Source organism: Schistocerca gregaria, chromosome 8 (assembly GCF_023897955.1).
Source record: "Schistocerca gregaria isolate iqSchGreg1 chromosome 8, iqSchGreg1.2, whole genome shotgun sequence".
In the NCBI taxonomy this organism is placed as follows: Eukaryota; Metazoa; Arthropoda; class Insecta; order Orthoptera; family Acrididae; genus Schistocerca; species Schistocerca gregaria.
Genome location: NC_064927.1, coordinates 382,142,613 through 382,159,314, shown reverse-complemented (window position 1 = coordinate 382,159,314; position 16,702 = coordinate 382,142,613). Strand labels below are relative to the sequence as shown.

The 16,702-nt window shown below is 52.8% G+C and overlaps 50 non-coding genes across 50 annotated transcripts; 26 read left to right on the top strand and 24 right to left on the bottom strand.

The window, feature by feature from the left end:
- The first annotated feature begins 92 nt into the window (after positions 1 to 92).
- On the top strand, positions 93 to 184 carry Trnai-uau (transfer RNA isoleucine (anticodon UAU)). Its single transcript is given in 2 exon segments — positions 93 to 130; positions 149 to 184. It is a non-coding gene; the product is annotated as a tRNA-Ile (tRNA).
- A 111-nt stretch (positions 185 to 295) lies between these two features.
- On the top strand, positions 296 to 367 carry Trnad-guc (transfer RNA aspartic acid (anticodon GUC)). Its single transcript has one exon. It is a non-coding gene; the product is annotated as a tRNA-Asp (tRNA).
- A 213-nt stretch (positions 368 to 580) lies between these two features.
- On the bottom strand, positions 581 to 652 carry Trnam-cau (transfer RNA methionine (anticodon CAU)). Its single transcript has one exon. It is a non-coding gene; the product is annotated as a tRNA-Met (tRNA).
- Positions 653 to 935: 283 nt separating this feature from the next.
- Positions 936 to 1,008, bottom strand: Trnar-acg (transfer RNA arginine (anticodon ACG)). Its single transcript has one exon. It is a non-coding gene; the product is annotated as a tRNA-Arg (tRNA).
- A 442-nt stretch (positions 1,009 to 1,450) lies between these two features.
- Positions 1,451 to 1,542, top strand: Trnai-uau (transfer RNA isoleucine (anticodon UAU)). The gene is given in 2 exon segments: positions 1,451 to 1,488; positions 1,507 to 1,542. It is a non-coding gene; the product is annotated as a tRNA-Ile (tRNA).
- Positions 1,543 to 1,653: 111 nt separating this feature from the next.
- Trnad-guc (transfer RNA aspartic acid (anticodon GUC)) lies at positions 1,654 to 1,725 on the top strand. Its single transcript has one exon. It is a non-coding gene; the product is annotated as a tRNA-Asp (tRNA).
- Positions 1,726 to 1,938: 213 nt separating this feature from the next.
- On the bottom strand, positions 1,939 to 2,010 carry Trnam-cau (transfer RNA methionine (anticodon CAU)). The gene has a single exon. It is a non-coding gene; the product is annotated as a tRNA-Met (tRNA).
- Positions 2,011 to 2,293: 283 nt separating this feature from the next.
- On the bottom strand, positions 2,294 to 2,366 carry Trnar-acg (transfer RNA arginine (anticodon ACG)). Its single transcript has one exon. It is a non-coding gene; the product is annotated as a tRNA-Arg (tRNA).
- A 442-nt stretch (positions 2,367 to 2,808) lies between these two features.
- Trnai-uau (transfer RNA isoleucine (anticodon UAU)) lies at positions 2,809 to 2,900 on the top strand. Its single transcript is given in 2 exon segments — positions 2,809 to 2,846; positions 2,865 to 2,900. It is a non-coding gene; the product is annotated as a tRNA-Ile (tRNA).
- Positions 2,901 to 3,011: 111 nt separating this feature from the next.
- Trnad-guc (transfer RNA aspartic acid (anticodon GUC)) lies at positions 3,012 to 3,083 on the top strand. Its single transcript has one exon. It is a non-coding gene; the product is annotated as a tRNA-Asp (tRNA).
- Positions 3,084 to 3,296: 213 nt separating this feature from the next.
- On the bottom strand, positions 3,297 to 3,368 carry Trnam-cau (transfer RNA methionine (anticodon CAU)). Its single transcript has one exon. It is a non-coding gene; the product is annotated as a tRNA-Met (tRNA).
- A 283-nt stretch (positions 3,369 to 3,651) lies between these two features.
- On the bottom strand, positions 3,652 to 3,724 carry Trnar-acg (transfer RNA arginine (anticodon ACG)). Its single transcript has one exon. It is a non-coding gene; the product is annotated as a tRNA-Arg (tRNA).
- Positions 3,725 to 4,166: 442 nt separating this feature from the next.
- On the top strand, positions 4,167 to 4,258 carry Trnai-uau (transfer RNA isoleucine (anticodon UAU)). Its single transcript is given in 2 exon segments — positions 4,167 to 4,204; positions 4,223 to 4,258. It is a non-coding gene; the product is annotated as a tRNA-Ile (tRNA).
- A 111-nt stretch (positions 4,259 to 4,369) lies between these two features.
- On the top strand, positions 4,370 to 4,441 carry Trnad-guc (transfer RNA aspartic acid (anticodon GUC)). Its single transcript has one exon. It is a non-coding gene; the product is annotated as a tRNA-Asp (tRNA).
- A 213-nt stretch (positions 4,442 to 4,654) lies between these two features.
- On the bottom strand, positions 4,655 to 4,726 carry Trnam-cau (transfer RNA methionine (anticodon CAU)). The gene has a single exon. It is a non-coding gene; the product is annotated as a tRNA-Met (tRNA).
- Positions 4,727 to 5,009: 283 nt separating this feature from the next.
- Trnar-acg (transfer RNA arginine (anticodon ACG)) lies at positions 5,010 to 5,082 on the bottom strand. The gene has a single exon. It is a non-coding gene; the product is annotated as a tRNA-Arg (tRNA).
- Positions 5,083 to 5,524: 442 nt separating this feature from the next.
- Positions 5,525 to 5,616, top strand: Trnai-uau (transfer RNA isoleucine (anticodon UAU)). Its single transcript is given in 2 exon segments — positions 5,525 to 5,562; positions 5,581 to 5,616. It is a non-coding gene; the product is annotated as a tRNA-Ile (tRNA).
- A 111-nt stretch (positions 5,617 to 5,727) lies between these two features.
- On the top strand, positions 5,728 to 5,799 carry Trnad-guc (transfer RNA aspartic acid (anticodon GUC)). The gene has a single exon. It is a non-coding gene; the product is annotated as a tRNA-Asp (tRNA).
- A 213-nt stretch (positions 5,800 to 6,012) lies between these two features.
- Positions 6,013 to 6,084, bottom strand: Trnam-cau (transfer RNA methionine (anticodon CAU)). Its single transcript has one exon. It is a non-coding gene; the product is annotated as a tRNA-Met (tRNA).
- A 283-nt stretch (positions 6,085 to 6,367) lies between these two features.
- Trnar-acg (transfer RNA arginine (anticodon ACG)) lies at positions 6,368 to 6,440 on the bottom strand. Its single transcript has one exon. It is a non-coding gene; the product is annotated as a tRNA-Arg (tRNA).
- Positions 6,441 to 6,882: 442 nt separating this feature from the next.
- Trnai-uau (transfer RNA isoleucine (anticodon UAU)) lies at positions 6,883 to 6,974 on the top strand. The gene is given in 2 exon segments: positions 6,883 to 6,920; positions 6,939 to 6,974. It is a non-coding gene; the product is annotated as a tRNA-Ile (tRNA).
- Positions 6,975 to 7,085: 111 nt separating this feature from the next.
- Positions 7,086 to 7,157, top strand: Trnad-guc (transfer RNA aspartic acid (anticodon GUC)). The gene has a single exon. It is a non-coding gene; the product is annotated as a tRNA-Asp (tRNA).
- A 213-nt stretch (positions 7,158 to 7,370) lies between these two features.
- Positions 7,371 to 7,442, bottom strand: Trnam-cau (transfer RNA methionine (anticodon CAU)). Its single transcript has one exon. It is a non-coding gene; the product is annotated as a tRNA-Met (tRNA).
- A 283-nt stretch (positions 7,443 to 7,725) lies between these two features.
- On the bottom strand, positions 7,726 to 7,798 carry Trnar-acg (transfer RNA arginine (anticodon ACG)). Its single transcript has one exon. It is a non-coding gene; the product is annotated as a tRNA-Arg (tRNA).
- Positions 7,799 to 8,240: 442 nt separating this feature from the next.
- Positions 8,241 to 8,332, top strand: Trnai-uau (transfer RNA isoleucine (anticodon UAU)). The gene is given in 2 exon segments: positions 8,241 to 8,278; positions 8,297 to 8,332. It is a non-coding gene; the product is annotated as a tRNA-Ile (tRNA).
- Positions 8,333 to 8,443: 111 nt separating this feature from the next.
- On the top strand, positions 8,444 to 8,515 carry Trnad-guc (transfer RNA aspartic acid (anticodon GUC)). Its single transcript has one exon. It is a non-coding gene; the product is annotated as a tRNA-Asp (tRNA).
- Positions 8,516 to 8,728: 213 nt separating this feature from the next.
- On the bottom strand, positions 8,729 to 8,800 carry Trnam-cau (transfer RNA methionine (anticodon CAU)). The gene has a single exon. It is a non-coding gene; the product is annotated as a tRNA-Met (tRNA).
- Positions 8,801 to 9,083: 283 nt separating this feature from the next.
- Trnar-acg (transfer RNA arginine (anticodon ACG)) lies at positions 9,084 to 9,156 on the bottom strand. Its single transcript has one exon. It is a non-coding gene; the product is annotated as a tRNA-Arg (tRNA).
- A 442-nt stretch (positions 9,157 to 9,598) lies between these two features.
- Positions 9,599 to 9,690, top strand: Trnai-uau (transfer RNA isoleucine (anticodon UAU)). The gene is given in 2 exon segments: positions 9,599 to 9,636; positions 9,655 to 9,690. It is a non-coding gene; the product is annotated as a tRNA-Ile (tRNA).
- Positions 9,691 to 9,801: 111 nt separating this feature from the next.
- On the top strand, positions 9,802 to 9,873 carry Trnad-guc (transfer RNA aspartic acid (anticodon GUC)). Its single transcript has one exon. It is a non-coding gene; the product is annotated as a tRNA-Asp (tRNA).
- Positions 9,874 to 10,086: 213 nt separating this feature from the next.
- Positions 10,087 to 10,158, bottom strand: Trnam-cau (transfer RNA methionine (anticodon CAU)). Its single transcript has one exon. It is a non-coding gene; the product is annotated as a tRNA-Met (tRNA).
- A 283-nt stretch (positions 10,159 to 10,441) lies between these two features.
- On the bottom strand, positions 10,442 to 10,514 carry Trnar-acg (transfer RNA arginine (anticodon ACG)). Its single transcript has one exon. It is a non-coding gene; the product is annotated as a tRNA-Arg (tRNA).
- Positions 10,515 to 10,956: 442 nt separating this feature from the next.
- Positions 10,957 to 11,048, top strand: Trnai-uau (transfer RNA isoleucine (anticodon UAU)). The gene is given in 2 exon segments: positions 10,957 to 10,994; positions 11,013 to 11,048. It is a non-coding gene; the product is annotated as a tRNA-Ile (tRNA).
- A 111-nt stretch (positions 11,049 to 11,159) lies between these two features.
- Trnad-guc (transfer RNA aspartic acid (anticodon GUC)) lies at positions 11,160 to 11,231 on the top strand. The gene has a single exon. It is a non-coding gene; the product is annotated as a tRNA-Asp (tRNA).
- Positions 11,232 to 11,444: 213 nt separating this feature from the next.
- Positions 11,445 to 11,516, bottom strand: Trnam-cau (transfer RNA methionine (anticodon CAU)). Its single transcript has one exon. It is a non-coding gene; the product is annotated as a tRNA-Met (tRNA).
- Positions 11,517 to 11,799: 283 nt separating this feature from the next.
- Positions 11,800 to 11,872, bottom strand: Trnar-acg (transfer RNA arginine (anticodon ACG)). Its single transcript has one exon. It is a non-coding gene; the product is annotated as a tRNA-Arg (tRNA).
- A 442-nt stretch (positions 11,873 to 12,314) lies between these two features.
- Positions 12,315 to 12,406, top strand: Trnai-uau (transfer RNA isoleucine (anticodon UAU)). The gene is given in 2 exon segments: positions 12,315 to 12,352; positions 12,371 to 12,406. It is a non-coding gene; the product is annotated as a tRNA-Ile (tRNA).
- A 111-nt stretch (positions 12,407 to 12,517) lies between these two features.
- Trnad-guc (transfer RNA aspartic acid (anticodon GUC)) lies at positions 12,518 to 12,589 on the top strand. Its single transcript has one exon. It is a non-coding gene; the product is annotated as a tRNA-Asp (tRNA).
- A 213-nt stretch (positions 12,590 to 12,802) lies between these two features.
- On the bottom strand, positions 12,803 to 12,874 carry Trnam-cau (transfer RNA methionine (anticodon CAU)). The gene has a single exon. It is a non-coding gene; the product is annotated as a tRNA-Met (tRNA).
- Positions 12,875 to 13,157: 283 nt separating this feature from the next.
- Positions 13,158 to 13,230, bottom strand: Trnar-acg (transfer RNA arginine (anticodon ACG)). Its single transcript has one exon. It is a non-coding gene; the product is annotated as a tRNA-Arg (tRNA).
- A 442-nt stretch (positions 13,231 to 13,672) lies between these two features.
- On the top strand, positions 13,673 to 13,764 carry Trnai-uau (transfer RNA isoleucine (anticodon UAU)). The gene is given in 2 exon segments: positions 13,673 to 13,710; positions 13,729 to 13,764. It is a non-coding gene; the product is annotated as a tRNA-Ile (tRNA).
- Positions 13,765 to 13,875: 111 nt separating this feature from the next.
- On the top strand, positions 13,876 to 13,947 carry Trnad-guc (transfer RNA aspartic acid (anticodon GUC)). Its single transcript has one exon. It is a non-coding gene; the product is annotated as a tRNA-Asp (tRNA).
- A 213-nt stretch (positions 13,948 to 14,160) lies between these two features.
- Trnam-cau (transfer RNA methionine (anticodon CAU)) lies at positions 14,161 to 14,232 on the bottom strand. The gene has a single exon. It is a non-coding gene; the product is annotated as a tRNA-Met (tRNA).
- Positions 14,233 to 14,515: 283 nt separating this feature from the next.
- Trnar-acg (transfer RNA arginine (anticodon ACG)) lies at positions 14,516 to 14,588 on the bottom strand. Its single transcript has one exon. It is a non-coding gene; the product is annotated as a tRNA-Arg (tRNA).
- A 442-nt stretch (positions 14,589 to 15,030) lies between these two features.
- Positions 15,031 to 15,122, top strand: Trnai-uau (transfer RNA isoleucine (anticodon UAU)). Its single transcript is given in 2 exon segments — positions 15,031 to 15,068; positions 15,087 to 15,122. It is a non-coding gene; the product is annotated as a tRNA-Ile (tRNA).
- A 111-nt stretch (positions 15,123 to 15,233) lies between these two features.
- Positions 15,234 to 15,305, top strand: Trnad-guc (transfer RNA aspartic acid (anticodon GUC)). Its single transcript has one exon. It is a non-coding gene; the product is annotated as a tRNA-Asp (tRNA).
- Positions 15,306 to 15,518: 213 nt separating this feature from the next.
- Positions 15,519 to 15,590, bottom strand: Trnam-cau (transfer RNA methionine (anticodon CAU)). Its single transcript has one exon. It is a non-coding gene; the product is annotated as a tRNA-Met (tRNA).
- A 283-nt stretch (positions 15,591 to 15,873) lies between these two features.
- On the bottom strand, positions 15,874 to 15,946 carry Trnar-acg (transfer RNA arginine (anticodon ACG)). The gene has a single exon. It is a non-coding gene; the product is annotated as a tRNA-Arg (tRNA).
- A 442-nt stretch (positions 15,947 to 16,388) lies between these two features.
- On the top strand, positions 16,389 to 16,480 carry Trnai-uau (transfer RNA isoleucine (anticodon UAU)). Its single transcript is given in 2 exon segments — positions 16,389 to 16,426; positions 16,445 to 16,480. It is a non-coding gene; the product is annotated as a tRNA-Ile (tRNA).
- Positions 16,481 to 16,591: 111 nt separating this feature from the next.
- On the top strand, positions 16,592 to 16,663 carry Trnad-guc (transfer RNA aspartic acid (anticodon GUC)). Its single transcript has one exon. It is a non-coding gene; the product is annotated as a tRNA-Asp (tRNA).
- Positions 16,664 to 16,702: the final 39 nt, after the last annotated feature.

The following is a 16,702-nucleotide window of genomic DNA, read 5'->3' as shown; positions in this document are numbered from 1 at the left end:
GTATGGCCGTAGGTGATGATCGTATGATGGGTCTGTAGCCACAACAGCTTGGCAGCAAAGTGAATACCGCTAACTGAAACCATTCCGCTGTAGCCCCAGTGGCGCAATTGGTTAGCACACGGTACTTATAAGGCAGTAGCCGTGAGCAATGCCGGGGTTGTGAGTTCGAGCCTCACCTGGGGCATACTTTTATTTCGTAGCAGCTGACTCTGGAAGCATCGGGACGCTAGATTTTAGATGTATCACGTACTTGAGAAGCAGAAATGTGCGTGCATTGTATAGACCGCCTGCGTGTTCCTCGGTAGTATAGTGGTTAGTATCCCCGCCTGTCACGCGGGAGACCGGGGTTCGATTCCCCGCCGGGGAGGTGCGATTTTTATATCGCGAGAAAGCATTACCCTTGTGATCAAGGAATGTAATTGCTAAAAAATCGTAAGAAGGTCTGCGTCTTAGGAAGTGTTTCTCGTATTCTTCACACGACGTCATCGTTTCACAACTCACAGGGTTTACTGACGACGCTGAATCAGCGCACCCCAAGCTTAATGATCGAGCTCGAAGCACCAACGAAAAAGAATAATTTTAGCAGAGCGTGGTTTCGATCCACGGACCTCTGGGTTATGGGCCCAGCACGCTTCCACTGCGCCACTCTGCTGCGTGCAGCAGTCCGTCCTTTTCGGTGCGTGGCATTGGACACTTGGAAAGCGTTGTGTGCATCGGTTTCACGCGCCTACCGTTTAATTAACTGCGTATCATCTCTCAGCTTGACTTGTCTCGACTTTGCTCGACTGACGCTACGCTGACGCTTGCACGAAGCGATATTTACCACGATCGTCTCGAGATGCAGCTGCGAGATGCTCAGGATTAACATTGCACTCCACGAAGGTGGAGACATTCGAATGCATTGCCTAGCTACGCCCCCGCAACTAACAAAATGCCGACCCTGCCAGGATTCGAACCTGGAATCTTCTGATCCGTAGTCAGACGCGTTATCCGTTGCGCCACAGGGCCACTGTTCGCGGTGTAAGCCACGGGGCGGGTGCACATCGCAAAGCAACGTGTTCTCCGTGGCTCGGCAATTGCGTGTCGTCCACTGACAACGGCGGCGCGGCCACTCTGGTCTTCCGCACTCTGCAGGGAGCTGCTAAGGAAGGCATCTCTCCTCCAGCTCCTCGGCCACGGTGCGCCTGCACAGCCTAGAGCTTGCCATACATCTGCCCCCGCTGTTGGACAGGTAGCAGAATGCAAGGCGCCCGTTTTTCTGCATTTTTTCGGTGATGACAAGCGGTTGATATGCCTGTAAGTGTAGCATATGAAACAATAATCGTATGAAGCATTCGTAGACAGGTGCTGAAGTGGCAGTATGGCCGTAGGTGATGATCGTATGATGGGTCTGTAGCCACAACAGCTTGGCAGCAAAGTGAATACCGCTAACTGAAACCATTCCGCTGTAGCCCCAGTGGCGCAATTGGTTAGCGCACGGTACTTATAAGGCAGTAGCCGTGAGCAATGCCGGGGTTGTGAGTTCGAGCCTCACCTGGGGCATACTTTTATTTCGTAGCAGCTGACTCTGGAAGCATCGGGACGCTAGATTTTAGATGTATCACGTACTTGAGAAGCAGAAATGTGCGTGCATTGTATAGACCGCCTGCGTGTTCCTCGGTAGTATAGTGGTTAGTATCCCCGCCTGTCACGCGGGAGACCGGGGTTCGATTCCCCGCCGGGGAGGTGCGATTTTTATATCGCGAGAAAGCATTACCCTTGTGATCAAGGAATGTAATTGCTAAAAAATCGTAAGAAGGTCTGCGTCTTAGGAAGTGTTTCTCGTATTCTTCACACGACGTCATCGTTTCACAACTCACAGGGTTTACTGACGACGCTGAATCAGCGCACCCCAAGCTTAATGATCGAGCTCGAAGCACCAACGAAAAAGAATAATTTTAGCAGAGCGTGGTTTCGATCCACGGACCTCTGGGTTATGGGCCCAGCACGCTTCCACTGCGCCACTCTGCTGCGTGCAGCAGTCCGTCCTTTTCGGTGCGTGGCATTGGACACTTGGAAAGCGTTGTGTGCATCGGTTTCACGCGCCTACCGTTTAATTAACTGCGTATCATCTCTCAGCTTGACTTGTCTCGACTTTGCTCGACTGACGCTACGCTGACGCTTGCACGAAGCGATATTTACCACGATCGTCTCGAGATGCAGCTGCGAGATGCTCAGGATTAACATTGCACTCCACGAAGGTGGAGACATTCGAATGCATTGCCTAGCTACGCCCCCGCAACTAACAAAATGCCGACCCTGCCAGGATTCGAACCTGGAATCTTCTGATCCGTAGTCAGACGCGTTATCCGTTGCGCCACAGGGCCACTGTTCGCGGTGTAAGCCACGGGGCGGGTGCACATCGCAAAGCAACGTGTTCTCCGTGGCTCGGCAATTGCGTGTCGTCCACTGACAACGGCGGCGCGGCCACTCTGGTCTTCCGCACTCTGCAGGGAGCTGCTAAGGAAGGCATCTCTCCTCCAGCTCCTCGGCCACGGTGCGCCTGCACAGCCTAGAGCTTGCCATACATCTGCCCCCGCTGTTGGACAGGTAGCAGAATGCAAGGCGCCCGTTTTTCTGCATTTTTTCGGTGATGACAAGCGGTTGATATGCCTGTAAGTGTAGCATATGAAACAAGAATCGTATGAAGCATTCGTAGACAGGTGCTGAAGTGGCAGTATGGCCGTAGGTGATGATCGTATGATGGGTCTGTAGCCACAACAGCTTGGCAGCAAAGTGAATACCGCTAACTGAAACCATTCCGCTGTAGCCCCAGTGGCGCAATTGGTTAGCGCACGGTACTTATAAGGCAGTAGCCGTGAGCAATGCCGGGGTTGTGAGTTCGAGCCTCACCTGGGGCATACTTTTATTTCGTAGCAGCTGACTCTGGAAGCATCGGGACGCTAGATTTTAGATGTATCACGTACTTGAGAAGCAGAAATGTGCGTGCATTGTATAGGCCGCCTGCGTGTTCCTCGGTAGTATAGTGGTTAGTATCCCCGCCTGTCACGCGGGAGACCGGGGTTCGATTCCCCGCCGGGGAGGTGCGATTTTTATATCGCGAGAAAGCATTACCCTTGTGATCAAGGAATGTAATTGCTAAAAAATCGTAAGAAGGTCTGCGTCTTAGGAAGTGTTTCTCGTATTCTTCACACGACGTCATCGTTTCACAACTCACAGGGTTTACTGACGACGCTGAATCAGCGCACCCCAAGCTTAATGATCGAGCTCGAAGCACCAACGAAAAAGAATAATTTTAGCAGAGCGTGGTTTCAATCCACGGACCTCTGGGTTATGGGCCCAGCACGCTTCCACTGCGCCACTCTGCTGCGTGCAGCAGTCCGTCCTTTTCGGTGCGTGGCATTGGACACTTGGAAAGCGTTGTGTGCATCGGTTTCACGCGCCTACCGTTTAATTAACTGCGTATCATCTCTCAGCTTGACTTGTCTCGACTTTGCTCGACTGACGCTACGCTGACGCTTGCACGAAGCGATATTTACCACGATCGTCTCGAGATGCAGCTGCGAGATGCTCAGGATTAACATTGCACTCCACGAAGGTGGAGACATTCGAATGCATTGCCTAGCTACGCCCCCGCAACTAACAAAATGCCGACCCTGCCAGGATTCGAACCTGGAATCTTCTGATCCGTAGTCAGACGCGTTATCCGTTGCGCCACAGGGCCACTGTTCGCGGTGTAAGCCACGGGGCGGGTGCACATCGCAAAGCAACGTGTTCTCCGTGGCTCGGCAATTGCGTGTCGTCCACTGACAACGGCGGCGCGGCCACTCTGGTCTTCCGCACTCTGCAGGGAGCTGCTAAGGAAGGCATCTCTCCTCCAGCTCCTCGGCCACGGTGCGCCTGCACAGCCTAGAGCTTGCCATACATCTGCCCCCGCTGTTGGACAGGTAGCAGAATGCAAGGCGCCCGTTTTTCTGCATTTTTTCGGTGATGACAAGCGGTTGATATGCCTGTAAGTGTAGCATATGAAACAAGAATCGTATGAAGCATTCGTAGACAGGTGCTGAAGTGGCAGTATGGCCGTAGGTGATGATCGTATGATGGGTCTGTAGCCACAACAGCTTGGCAGCAAAGTGAATACCGCTAATTGAAACCATTCCGCTGTAGCCCCAGTGGCGCAATTGGTTAGCGCACGGTACTTATAAGGCAGTAGCCGTGAGCAATGCCGGGGTTGTGAGTTCGAGCCTCACCTGGGGCATACTTTTATTTCGTAGCAGCTGACTCTGGAAGCATCGGGACGCTAGATTTTAGATGTATCACGTACTTGAGAAGCAGAAATGTGCGTGCATTGTATAGACCGCCTGCGTGTTCCTCGGTAGTATAGTGGTTAGTATCCCCGCCTGTCACGCGGGAGACCGGGGTTCGATTCCCCGCCGGGGAGGTGCGATTTTTATATCGCGAGAAAGCATTACCCTTGTGATCAAGGAATGTAATTGCTAAAAAATCGTAAGAAGGTCTGTGTCTTAGGAAGTGTTTCTCGTATTCTTCACACGACGTCATCGTTTCACAACTCACAGGGTTTACTGACGACGCTGAATCAGCGCACCCCAAGCTTAATGATCGAGCTCGAAGCACCAACGAAAAAGAATAATTTTAGCAGAGCGTGGTTTCGATCCACGGACCTCTGGGTTATGGGCCCAGCACGCTTCCACTGCGCCACTCTGCTGCGTGCAGCAGTCCGTCCTTTTCGGTGCGTGGCATTGGACACTTGGAAAGCGTTGTGTGCATCGGTTTCACGCGCCTACCGTTTAATTAACTGCGTATCATCTCTCAGCTTGACTTGTCTCGACTTTGCTCGACTGACGCTACGCTGACGCTTGCACGAAGCGATATTTACCACGATCGTCTCGAGATGCAGCTGCGAGATGCTCAGGATTAACATTGCACTCCACGAAGGTGGAGACATTCGAATGCATTGCCTAGCTACGCCCCCGCAACTAACAAAATGCCGACCCTGCCAGGATTCGAACCTGGAATCTTCTGATCCGTAGTCAGACGCGTTATCCGTTGCGCCACAGGGCCACTGTTCGCGGTGTAAGCCACGGGGCGGGTGCACATCGCAAAGCAACGTGTTCTCCGTGGCTCGGCAATTGCGTGTCGTCCACTGACAACGGCGGCGCGGCCACTCTGGTCTTCCGCACTCTGCAGGGAGCTGCTAAGGAAGGCATCTCTCCTCCAGCTCCTCGGCCACGGTGCGCCTGCACAGCCTAGAGCTTGCCATACATCTGCCCCCGCTGTTGGACAGGTAGCAGAATGCAAGGCGCCCGTTTTTCTGCATTTTTTCGGTGATGACAAGCGGTTGATATGCCTGTAAGTGTAGCATATGAAACAAGAATCGTATGAAGCATTCGTAGACAGGTGCTGAAGTGGCAGTATGGCCGTAGGTGATGATCGTATGATGGGTCTGTAGCCACAACAGCTTGGCAGCAAAGTGAATACCGCTAACTGAAACCATTCCGCTGTAGCCCCAGTGGCGCAATTGGTTAGCGCACGGTACTTATAAGGCAGTAGCCGTGAGCAATGCCGGGGTTGTGAGTTCGAGCCTCACCTGGGGCATACTTTTATTTCGTAGCAGCTGACTCTGGAAGCATCGGGACGCTAGATTTTAGATGTATCACGTACTTGAGAAGCAGAAATGTGCGTGCATTGTATAGACCGCCTGCGTGTTCCTCGGTAGTATAGTGGTTAGTATCCCCGCCTGTCACGCGGGAGACCGGGGTTCGATTCCCCGCCGGGGAGGTGCGATTTTTATATCGCGAGAAAGCATTACCCTTGTGATCAAGGAATGTAATTGCTAAAAAATCGTAAGAAGGTCTGCGTCTTAGGAAGTGTTTCTCGTATTCTTCACACGACGTCATCGTTTCACAACTCACAGGGTTTACTGACGACGCTGAATCAGCGCACCCCAAGCTTAATGATCGAGCTCGAAGCACCAACGAAAAAGAATAATTTTAGCAGAGCGTGGTTTCAATCCACGGACCTCTGGGTTATGGGCCCAGCACGCTTCCACTGCGCCACTCTGCTGCGTGCAGCAGTCCGTCCTTTTCGGTGCGTGGCATTGGACACTTGGAAAGCGTTGTGTGCATCGGTTTCACGCGCCTACCGTTTAATTAACTGCGTATCATCTCTCAGCTTGACTTGTCTCGACTTTGCTCGACTGACGCTACGCTGACGCTTGCACGAAGCGATATTTACCACGATCGTCTCGAGATGCAGCTGCGAGATGCTCAGGATTAACATTGCACTCCACGAAGGTGGAGACATTCGAATGCATTGCCTAGCTACGCCCCCGCAACTAACAAAATGCCGACCCTGCCAGGATTCGAACCTGGAATCTTCTGATCCGTAGTCAGACGCGTTATCCGTTGCGCCACAGGGCCACTGTTCGCGGTGTAAGCCACGGGGCGGGTGCACATCGCAAAGCAACGTGTTCTCCGTGGCTCGGCAATTGCGTGTCGTCCACTGACAACGGCGGCGCGGCCACTCTGGTCTTCCGCACTCTGCAGGGAGCTGCTAAGGAAGGCATCTCTCCTCCAGCTCCTCGGCCACGGTGCGCCTGCACAGCCTAGAGCTTGCCATACATCTGCCCCCGCTGTTGGACAGGTAGCAGAATGCAAGGCGCCCGTTTTTCTGCATTTTTTCGGTGATGACAAGCGGTTGATATGCCTGTAAGTGTAGCATATGAAACAAGAATCGTATGAAGCATTCGTAGACAGGTGCTGAAGTGGCAGTATGGCCGTAGGTGATGATCGTATGATGGGTCTGTAGCCACAACAGCTTGGCAGCAAAGTGAATACCGCTAACTGAAACCATTCCGCTGTAGCCCCAGTGGCGCAATTGGTTAGCGCACGGTACTTATAAGGCAGTAGCCGTGAGCAATGCCGGGGTTGTGAGTTCGAGCCTCACCTGGGGCATACTTTTATTTCGTAGCAGCTGACTCTGGAAGCATCGGGACGCTAGATTTTAGATGTATCACGTACTTGAGAAGCAGAAATGTGCGTGCATTGTATAGACCGCCTGCGTGTTCCTCGGTAGTATAGTGGTTAGTATCCCCGCCTGTCACGCGGGAGACCGGGGTTCGATTCCCCGCCGGGGAGGTGCGATTTTTATATCGCGAGAAAGCATTACCCTTGTGATCAAGGAATGTAATTGCTAAAAAATCGTAAGAAGGTCTGCGTCTTAGGAAGTGTTTCTCGTATTCTTCACACGACGTCATCGTTTCACAACTCACAGGGTTTACTGACGACGCTGAATCAGCGCACCCCAAGCTTAATGATCGAGCTCGAAGCACCAACGAAAAAGAATAATTTTAGCAGAGCGTGGTTTCAATCCACGGACCTCTGGGTTATGGGCCCAGCACGCTTCCACTGCGCCACTCTGCTGCGTGCAGCAGTCCGTCCTTTTCGGTGCGTGGCATTGGACACTTGGAAAGCGTTGTGTGCATCGGTTTCACGCGCCTACCGTTTAATTAACTGCGTATCATCTCTCAGCTTGACTTGTCTCGACTTTGCTCGACTGACGCTACGCTGACGCTTGCACGAAGCGATATTTACCACGATCGTCTCGAGATGCAGCTGCGAGATGCTCAGGATTAACATTGCACTCCACGAAGGTGGAGACATTCGAATGCATTGCCTAGCTACGCCCCCGCAACTAACAAAATGCCGACCCTGCCAGGATTCGAACCTGGAATCTTCTGATCCGTAGTCAGACGCGTTATCCGTTGCGCCACAGGGCCACTGTTCGCGGTGTAAGCCACGGGGCGGGTGCACATCGCAAAGCAACGTGTTCTCCGTGGCTCGGCAATTGCGTGTCGTCCACTGACAACGGCGGCGCGGCCACTCTGGTCTTCCGCACTCTGCAGGGAGCTGCTAAGGAAGGCATCTCTCCTCCAGCTCCTCGGCCACGGTGCGCCTGCACAGCCTAGAGCTTGCCATACATCTGCCCCCGCTGTTGGACAGGTAGCAGAATGCAAGGCGCCCGTTTTTCTGCATTTTTTCGGTGATGACAAGCGGTTGATATGCCTGTAAGTGTAGCATATGAAACAATAATCGTATGAAGCATTCGTAGACAGGTGCTGAAGTGGCAGTATGGCCGTAGGTGATGATCGTATGATGGGTCTGTAGCCACAACAGCTTGGCAGCAAAGTGAATACCGCTAACTGAAACCATTCCGCTGTAGCCCCAGTGGCGCAATTGGTTAGCGCACGGTACTTATAAGGCAGTAGCCGTGAGCAATGCCGGGGTTGTGAGTTCGAGCCTCACCTGGGGCATACTTTTATTTCGTAGCAGCTGACTCTGGAAGCATCGGGACGCTAGATTTTAGATGTATCACGTACTTGAGAAGCAGAAATGTGCGTGCATTGTATAGACCGCCTGCGTGTTCCTCGGTAGTATAGTGGTTAGTATCCCCGCCTGTCACGCGGGAGACCGGGGTTCGATTCCCCGCCGGGGAGGTGCGATTTTTATATCGCGAGAAAGCATTACCCTTGTGATCAAGGAATGTAATTGCTAAAAAATCGTAAGAAGGTCTGTGTCTTAGGAAGTGTTTCTCGTATTCTTCACACGACGTCATCGTTTCACAACTCACAGGGTTTACTGACGACGCTGAATCAGCGCACCCCAAGCTTAATGATCGAGCTCGAAGCACCAACGAAAAAGAATAATTTTAGCAGAGCGTGGTTTCGATCCACGGACCTCTGGGTTATGGGCCCAGCACGCTTCCACTGCGCCACTCTGCTGCGTGCAGCAGTCCGTCCTTTTCGGTGCGTGGCATTGGACACTTGGAAAGCGTTGTGTGCATGGGTTTCACGCGCCTACCGTTTAATTAACTGCGTATCATCTCTCAGCTTGACTTGTCTCGACTTTGCTCGACTGACGCTACGCTGACGCTTGCACGAAGCGATATTTACCACGATCGTCTCGAGATGCAGCTGCGAGATGCTCAGGATTAACATTGCACTCCACGAAGGTGGAGACATTCGAATGCATTGCCTAGCTACGCCCCCGCAACTAACAAAATGCCGACCCTGCCAGGATTCGTACCTGGAATCTTCTGATCCGTAGTCAGACGCGTTATCCGTTGCGCCACAGGGCCACGGCTCGCGGTGTAAGCCACGGGGCGGGTGCACATCGCAAAGCAACGTGTTCTCCGTGGCTCGGCAATTGCGTGTCGTCCACTGACAACGGCGGCGCGGCCACTCTGGTCTTCCGCACTCTGCAGGGAGCTGCTAAGGAAGGCATCTCTCCTCCAGCTCCTCGGCCACGGTGCGCCTGCACAGCCTAGAGCTTGCCATACATCTGCCCCCGCTGTTGGACAGGTAGCAGAATGCAAGGCGCCCGTTTTTCTGCATTTTTTCGGTGATGACAAGCGGTTGATATGCCTGTAAGTGTAGCATATGAAACAAGAATCGTATGAAGCATTCGTAGACAGGTGCTGAAGTGGCAGTATGGCCGTAGGTGATGATCGTATGATGGGTCTGTAGCCACAACAGCTTGGCAGCAAAGTGAATACCGCTAACTGAAACCATTCCGCTGTAGCCCCAGTGGCGCAATTGGTTAGCGCACGGTACTTATAAGGCAGTAGCCGTGAGCAATGCCGGGGTTGTGAGTTCGAGCCTCACCTGGGGCATACTTTTATTTCGTAGCAGCTGACTCTGGAAGCATCGGGACGCTAGATTTTAGATGTATCACGTACTTGAGAAGCAGAAATGTGCGTGCATTGTATAGACCGCCTGCGTGTTCCTCGGTAGTATAGTGGTTAGTATCCCCGCCTGTCACGCGGGAGACCGGGGTTCGATTCCCCGCCGGGGAGGTGCGATTTTTATATCGCGAGAAAGCATTACCCTTGTGATCAAGGAATGTAATTGCTAAAAAATCGTAAGAAGGTCTGCGTCTTAGGAAGTGTTTCTCGTATTCTTCACACGACGTCATCGTTTCACAACTCACAGGGTTTACTGACGACGCTGAATCAGCGCACCCCAAGCTTAATGATCGAGCTCGAAGCACCAACGAAAAAGAATAATTTTAGCAGAGCGTGGTTTCGATCCACGGACCTCTGGGTTATGGGCCCAGCACGCTTCCACTGCGCCACTCTGCTGCGTGCAGCAGTCCGTCCTTTTCGGTGCGTCGCATTGGACACTTGGAAAGCGTTGTGTGCATGGGTTTCACGCGCCTACCGTTTAATTAACTGCGTATCATCTCTCAGCTTGACTTGTCTCGACTTTGCTCGACTGACGCTACGCTGACGCTCGCACGAAACGATATTTACCACGATCGTCTCGAGATGCAGCTGCGAGATGCTCAGGATTAACATTGCACTCCACGAAGGTGGAGACATTCGAATGCATTGCCTAGCTACGCCCCCGCAACTAACAAAATGCCGACCCTGCCAGGATTCGAACCTGGAATCTTCTGATCCGTAGTCAGACGCGTTATCCGTTGCGCCACAGGGCCACTGTTCGCGGTGTAAGCCACGGGGCGGGTGCACATCGCAAAGCAACGTGTTCTCCGTGGCTCGGCAATTGCGTGTCGTCCACTGACAACGGCGGCGCGGCCACTCTGGTCTTCCGCACTCTGCAGGGAGCTGCTAAGGAAGGCATCTCTCCTCCAGCTCCTCGGCCACGGTGCGCCTGCACAGCCTAGAGCTTGCCATACATCTGCCCCCGCTGTTGGACAGGTAGCAGAATGCAAGGCGCCCGTTTTTCTGCATTTTTTCGGTGATGACAAGCGGTTGATATGCCTGTAAGTGTAGCATATGAAACAATAATCGTATGAAGCATTCGTAGACAGGTGCTGAAGTGGCAGTATGGCCGTAGGTGATGATCGTATGATGGGTCTGTAGCCACAACAGCTTGGCAGCAAAGTGAATACCGCTAACTGAAACCATTCCGCTGTAGCCCCAGTGGCGCAATTGGTTAGCGCACGGTACTTATAAGGCAGTAGCCGTGAGCAATGCCGGGGTTGTGAGTTCGAGCCTCACCTGGGGCATACTTTTATTTCGTAGCAGCTGACTCTGGAAGCATCGGGACGCTAGATTTTAGATGTATCACGTACTTGAGAAGCAGAAATGTGCGTGCATTGTATAGACCGCCTGCGTGTTCCTCGGTAGTATAGTGGTTAGTATCCCCGCCTGTCACGCGGGAGACCGGGGTTCGATTCCCCGCCGGGGAGGTGCGATTTTTATATCGCGAGAAAGCATTACCCTTGTGATCAAGGAATGTAATTGCTAAAAAATCGTAAGAAGGTCTGCGTCTTAGGAAGTGTTTCTCGTATTCTTCACACGACGTCATCGTTTCACAACTCACAGGGTTTACTGACGACGCTGAATCAGCGCACCCCAAGCTTAATGATCGAGCTCGAAGCACCAACGAAAAAGAATAATTTTAGCAGAGCGTGGTTTCGATCCACGGACCTCTGGGTTATGGGCCCAGCACGCTTCCACTGCGCCACTCTGCTGCGTGCAGCAGTCCGTCCTTTTCGGTGCGTGGCATTGGACACTTGGAAAGCGTTGTGTGCATCGGTTTCACGCGCCTACCGTTTAATTAACTGCGTATCATCTCTCAGCTTGACTTGTCTCGACTTTGCTCGACTGACGCTACGCTGACGCTCGCACGAAACGATATTTACCACGATCGTCTCGAGATGCAGCTGCGAGATGCTCAGGATTAACATTGCACTCCACGAAGGTGGAGACATTCGAATGCATTGCCTAGCTACGCCCCCGCAACTAACAAAATGCCGACCCTGCCAGGATTCGAACCTGGAATCTTCTGATCCGTAGTCAGACGCGTTATCCGTTGCGCCACAGGGCCACTGTTCGCGCTGTAAGCCACGGGGCGGGTGCACATCGCAAAGCAACGTGTTCTCCGTGGCTCGGCAATTGCGTGTCGTCCACTGACAACGGCGGCGCGGCCACTCTGGTCTTCCGCACTCTGCAGGGAGCTGCTAAGGAAGGCATCTCTCCTCCAGCTCCTCGGCCACGGTGCGCCTGCACAGCCTAGAGCTTGCCATACATCTGCCCCCGCTGTTGGACAGGTAGCAGAATGCAAGGCGCCCGTTTTTCTGCATTTTTTCGGTGATGACAAGCGGTTGATATGCCTGTAAGTGTAGCATATGAAACAAGAATCGTATGAAGCATTCGTAGACAGGTGCTGAAGTGGCAGTATGGCCGTAGGTGATGATCGTATGATGGGTCTGTAGCCACAACAGCTTGGCAGCAAAGTGAATACCGCTAACTGAAACCATTCCGCTGTAGCCCCAGTGGCGCAATTGGTTAGCGCACGGTACTTATAAGGCAGTAGCCGTGAGCAATGCCGGGGTTGTGAGTTCGAGCCTCACCTGGGGCATACTTTTATTTCGTAGCAGCTGACTCTGGAAGCATCGGGACGCTAGATTTTAGATGTATCACGTACTTGAGAAGCAGAAATGTGCGTGCATTGTATAGACCGCCTGCGTGTTCCTCGGTAGTATAGTGGTTAGTATCCCCGCCTGTCACGCGGGAGACCGGGGTTCGATTCCCCGCCGGGGAGGTGCGATTTCTATATCGCGAGAAAGCATTACCCTTGTGATCAAGGAATGTAATTGCTAAAAAATCGTAAGAAGGTCTGCGTCTTAGGAAGTGTTTCTCGTATTCTTCACACGACGTCATCGTTTCACAACTCACAGGGTTTACTGACGACGCTGAATCAGCGCACCCCAAGCTTAATGATCGAGCTCGAAGCACCAACGAAAAAGAATAATTTTAGCAGAGCGTGGTTTCGATCCACGGACCTCTGGGTTATGGGCCCAGCACGCTCCCACTGCGCCACTCTGCTGCGTGCAGCAGTCCGTCCTTTTCGGTGCGTCGCATTGGACACTTGGAAAGCGTTGTGTGCATCGGTTTCACGCGCCTACCGTTTAATTAACTGCGTATCATCTCTCAGCTTGACTTGTCTCGACTTTGCTCGACTGACGCTACGCTGACGCTCGCACGAAACGATATTTACCACGATCGTCTCGAGATGCAGCTGCGAGATGCTCAGGATTAACATTGCACTCCACGAAGGTGGAGACATTCGAATGCATTGCCTAGCTACGCCCCCGCAACTAACAAAATGCCGACCCTGCCAGGATTCGAACCTGGAATCTTCTGATCCGTAGTCAGACGCGTTATCCGTTGCGCCACAGGGCCACTGTTCGCGGTGTAAGCCACGGGGCGGGTGCACATCGCAAAGCAACGTGTTCTCCGTGGCTCGGCAATTGCGTGTCGTCCACTGACAACGGCGGCGCGGCCACTCTGGTATTCCGCACTCTGCAGGGAGCTGCTAAGGAAGGCATCTCTCCTCCAGCTCCTCGGCCACGGTGCGCCTGCACAGCCTAGAGCTTGCCATACATCTGCCCCCGCTGTTGGACAGGTAGCAGAATGCAAGGCGCCCGTTTTTCTGCATTTTTTCGGTGATGACAAGCGGTTGATATGCCTGTAAGTGTAGCATATGAAACAATAATCGTATGAAGCATTCGTAGACAGGTGCTGAAGTGGCAGTATGGCCGTAGGTGATGATCGTATGATGGGTCTGTAGCCACAACAGCTTGGCAGCAAAGTGAATACCGCTAACTGAAACCATTCCGCTGTAGCCCCAGTGGCGCAATTGGTTAGCGCACGGTACTTATAAGGCAGTAGCCGTGAGCAATGCCGGGGTTGTGAGTTCGAGCCTCACCTGGGGCATACTTTTATTTCGTAGCAGCTGACTCTGGAAGCATCGGGACGCTAGATTTTAGATGTATCACGTACTTGAGAAGCAGAAATGTGCGTGCATTGTATAGACCGCCTGCGTGTTCCTCGGTAGTATAGTGGTTAGTATCCCCGCCTGTCACGCGGGAGACCGGGGTTCGATTCCCCGCCGGGGAGGTGCGATTTTTATATCGCGAGAAAGCATTACCCTTGTGATCAAGGAATGTAATTGCTAAAAAATCGTAAGAAGGTCTGCGTCTTAGGAAGTGTTTCTCGTATTCTTCACACGACGTCATCGTTTCACAACTCACAGGGTTTACTGACGACGCTGAATCAGCGCACCCCAAGCTTAATGATCGAGCTCGAAGCACCAACGAAAAAGAATAATTTTAGCAGAGCGTGGTTTCGATCCACGGACCTCTGGGTTATGGGCCCAGCACGCTTCCACTGCGCCACTCTGCTGCGTGCAGCAGTCCGTCCTTTTCGGTGCGTGGCATTGGACACTTGGAAAGCGTTGTGTGCATCGGTTTCACGCGCCTACCGTTTAATTAACTGCGTATCATCTCTCAGCTTGACTTGTCTCGACTTTGCTCGACTGACGCTACGCTGACGCTCGCACGAAACGATATTTACCACGATCGTCTCGAGATGCAGCTGCGAGATGCTCAGGATTAACATTGCACTCCACGAAGGTGGAGACATTCGAATGCATTGCCTAGCTACGCCCCCGCAACTAACAAAATGCCGACCCTGCCAGGATTCGAACCTGGAATCTTCTGATCCGTAGTCAGACGCGTTATCCGTTGCGCCACAGGGCCACTGTTCGCGCTGTAAGCCACGGGGCGGGTGCACATCGCAAAGCAACGTGTTCTCCGTGGCTCGGCAATTGCGTGTCGTCCACTGACAACGGCGGCGCGGCCACTCTGGTCTTCCGCACTCTGCAGGGAGCTGCTAAGGAAGGCATCTCTCCTCCAGCTCCTCGGCCACGGTGCGCCTGCACAGCCTAGAGCTTGCCATACATCTGCCCCCGCTGTTGGACAGGTAGCAGAATGCAAGGCGCCCGTTTTTCTGCATTTTTTCGGTGATGACAAGCGGTTGATATGCCTGTAAGTGTAGCATATGAAACAATAATCGTATGAAGCATTCGTAGACAGGTGCTGAAGTGGCAGTATGGCCGTAGGTGATGATCGTATGATGGGTCTGTAGCCACAACAGCTTGGCAGCAAAGTGAATACCGCTAACTGAAACCATTCCGCTGTAGCCCCAGTGGCGCAATTGGTTAGCGCACGGTACTTATAAGGCAGTAGCCGTGAGCAATGCCGGGGTTGTGAGTTCGAGCCTCACCTGGGGCATACTTTTATTTCGTAGCAGCTGACTCTGGAAGCATCGGGACGCTAGATTTTAGATGTATCACGTACTTGAGAAGCAGAAATGTGCGTGCATTGTATAGACCGCCTGCGTGTTCCTCGGTAGTATAGTGGTTAGTATCCCCGCCTGTCACGCGGGAGACCGGGGTTCGATTCCCCGCCGGGGAGGTGCGATTTCTATATCGCGAGAAAGCATTACCCTTGTGATCAAGGAATGTAATTGCTAAAAAATCGTAAGAAGGTCTGCGTCTTAGGAAGTGTTTCTCGTATTCTTCACACGACGTCATCGTTTCACAACTCACAGGGTTTACTGACGACGCTGAATCAGCGCACCCCAAGCTTAATGATCGAGCTCGAAGCACCAACGAAAAAGAATAATTTTAGCAGAGCGTGGTTTCGATCCACGGACCTCTGGGTTATGGGCCCAGCACGCTTCCACTGCGCCACTCTGCTGCGTGCAGCAGTCCGTCCTTTTCGGTGCGTCGCATTGGACACTTGGAAAGCGTTGTGTGCATCGGTTTCACGCGCCTACCGTTTAATTAACTGCGTATCATCTCTCAGCTTGACTTGTCTCGACTTTGCTCGACTGACGCTACGCTGACGCTCGCACGAAACGATATTTACCACGATCGTCTCGAGATGCAGCTGCGAGATGCTCAGGATTAACATTGCACTCCACAAAGGTGGAGACATTCGAATGCATTGCCTAGCTACGCCCCCGCAACTAACAAAATGCCGACCCTGCCAGGATTCGAACCTGGAATCTTCTGATCCGTAGTCAGACGCGTTATCCGTTGCGCCACAGGGCCACTGTTCGCGGTGTAAGCCACGGGGCGGGTGCACATCGCAAAGCAACGTGTTCTCCGTGGCTCGGCAATTGCGTGTCGTCCACTGACAACGGCGGCGCGGCCACTCTGGTCTTCCGCACTCTGCAGGGAGCTGCTAAGGAAGGCATCTCTCCTCCAGCTCCTCGGCCACGGTGCGCCTGCACAGCCTAGAGCTTGCCATACATCTGCCCCCGCTGTTGGACAGGTAGCAGAATGCAAGGCGCCCGTTTTTCTGCATTTTTTCGGTGATGACAAGCGGTTGATATGCCTGTAAGTGTAGCATATGAAACAATAATCGTATGAAGCATTCGTAGACAGGTGCTGAAGTGGCAGTATGGCCGTAGGTGATGATCGTATGATGGGTCTGTAGCCACAACAGCTTGGCAGCAAAGTGAATACCGCTAACTGAAACCATTCCGCTGTAGCCCCAGTGGCGCAATTGGTTAGCGCACGGTACTTATAAGGCAGTAGCCGTGAGCAATGCCGGGGTTGTGAGTTCGAGCCTCACCTGGGGCATACTTTTATTTCGTAGCAGCTGACTCTGGAAGCATCGGGACGCTAGATTTTAGATATATCACGTACTTGATAACCAGAAAAGTGCGTGCATTGTATAGACCGTCTGCGTGTTCCTCGGTAGTATAGTGGTTAGTATCCCCGCCTGTCACGCGGGAGACCGGGGTTCGATTCCCCGCCGGGGAGGTGCGATTTTTATATCGCGAGAAAGCATTACCCTTGTGA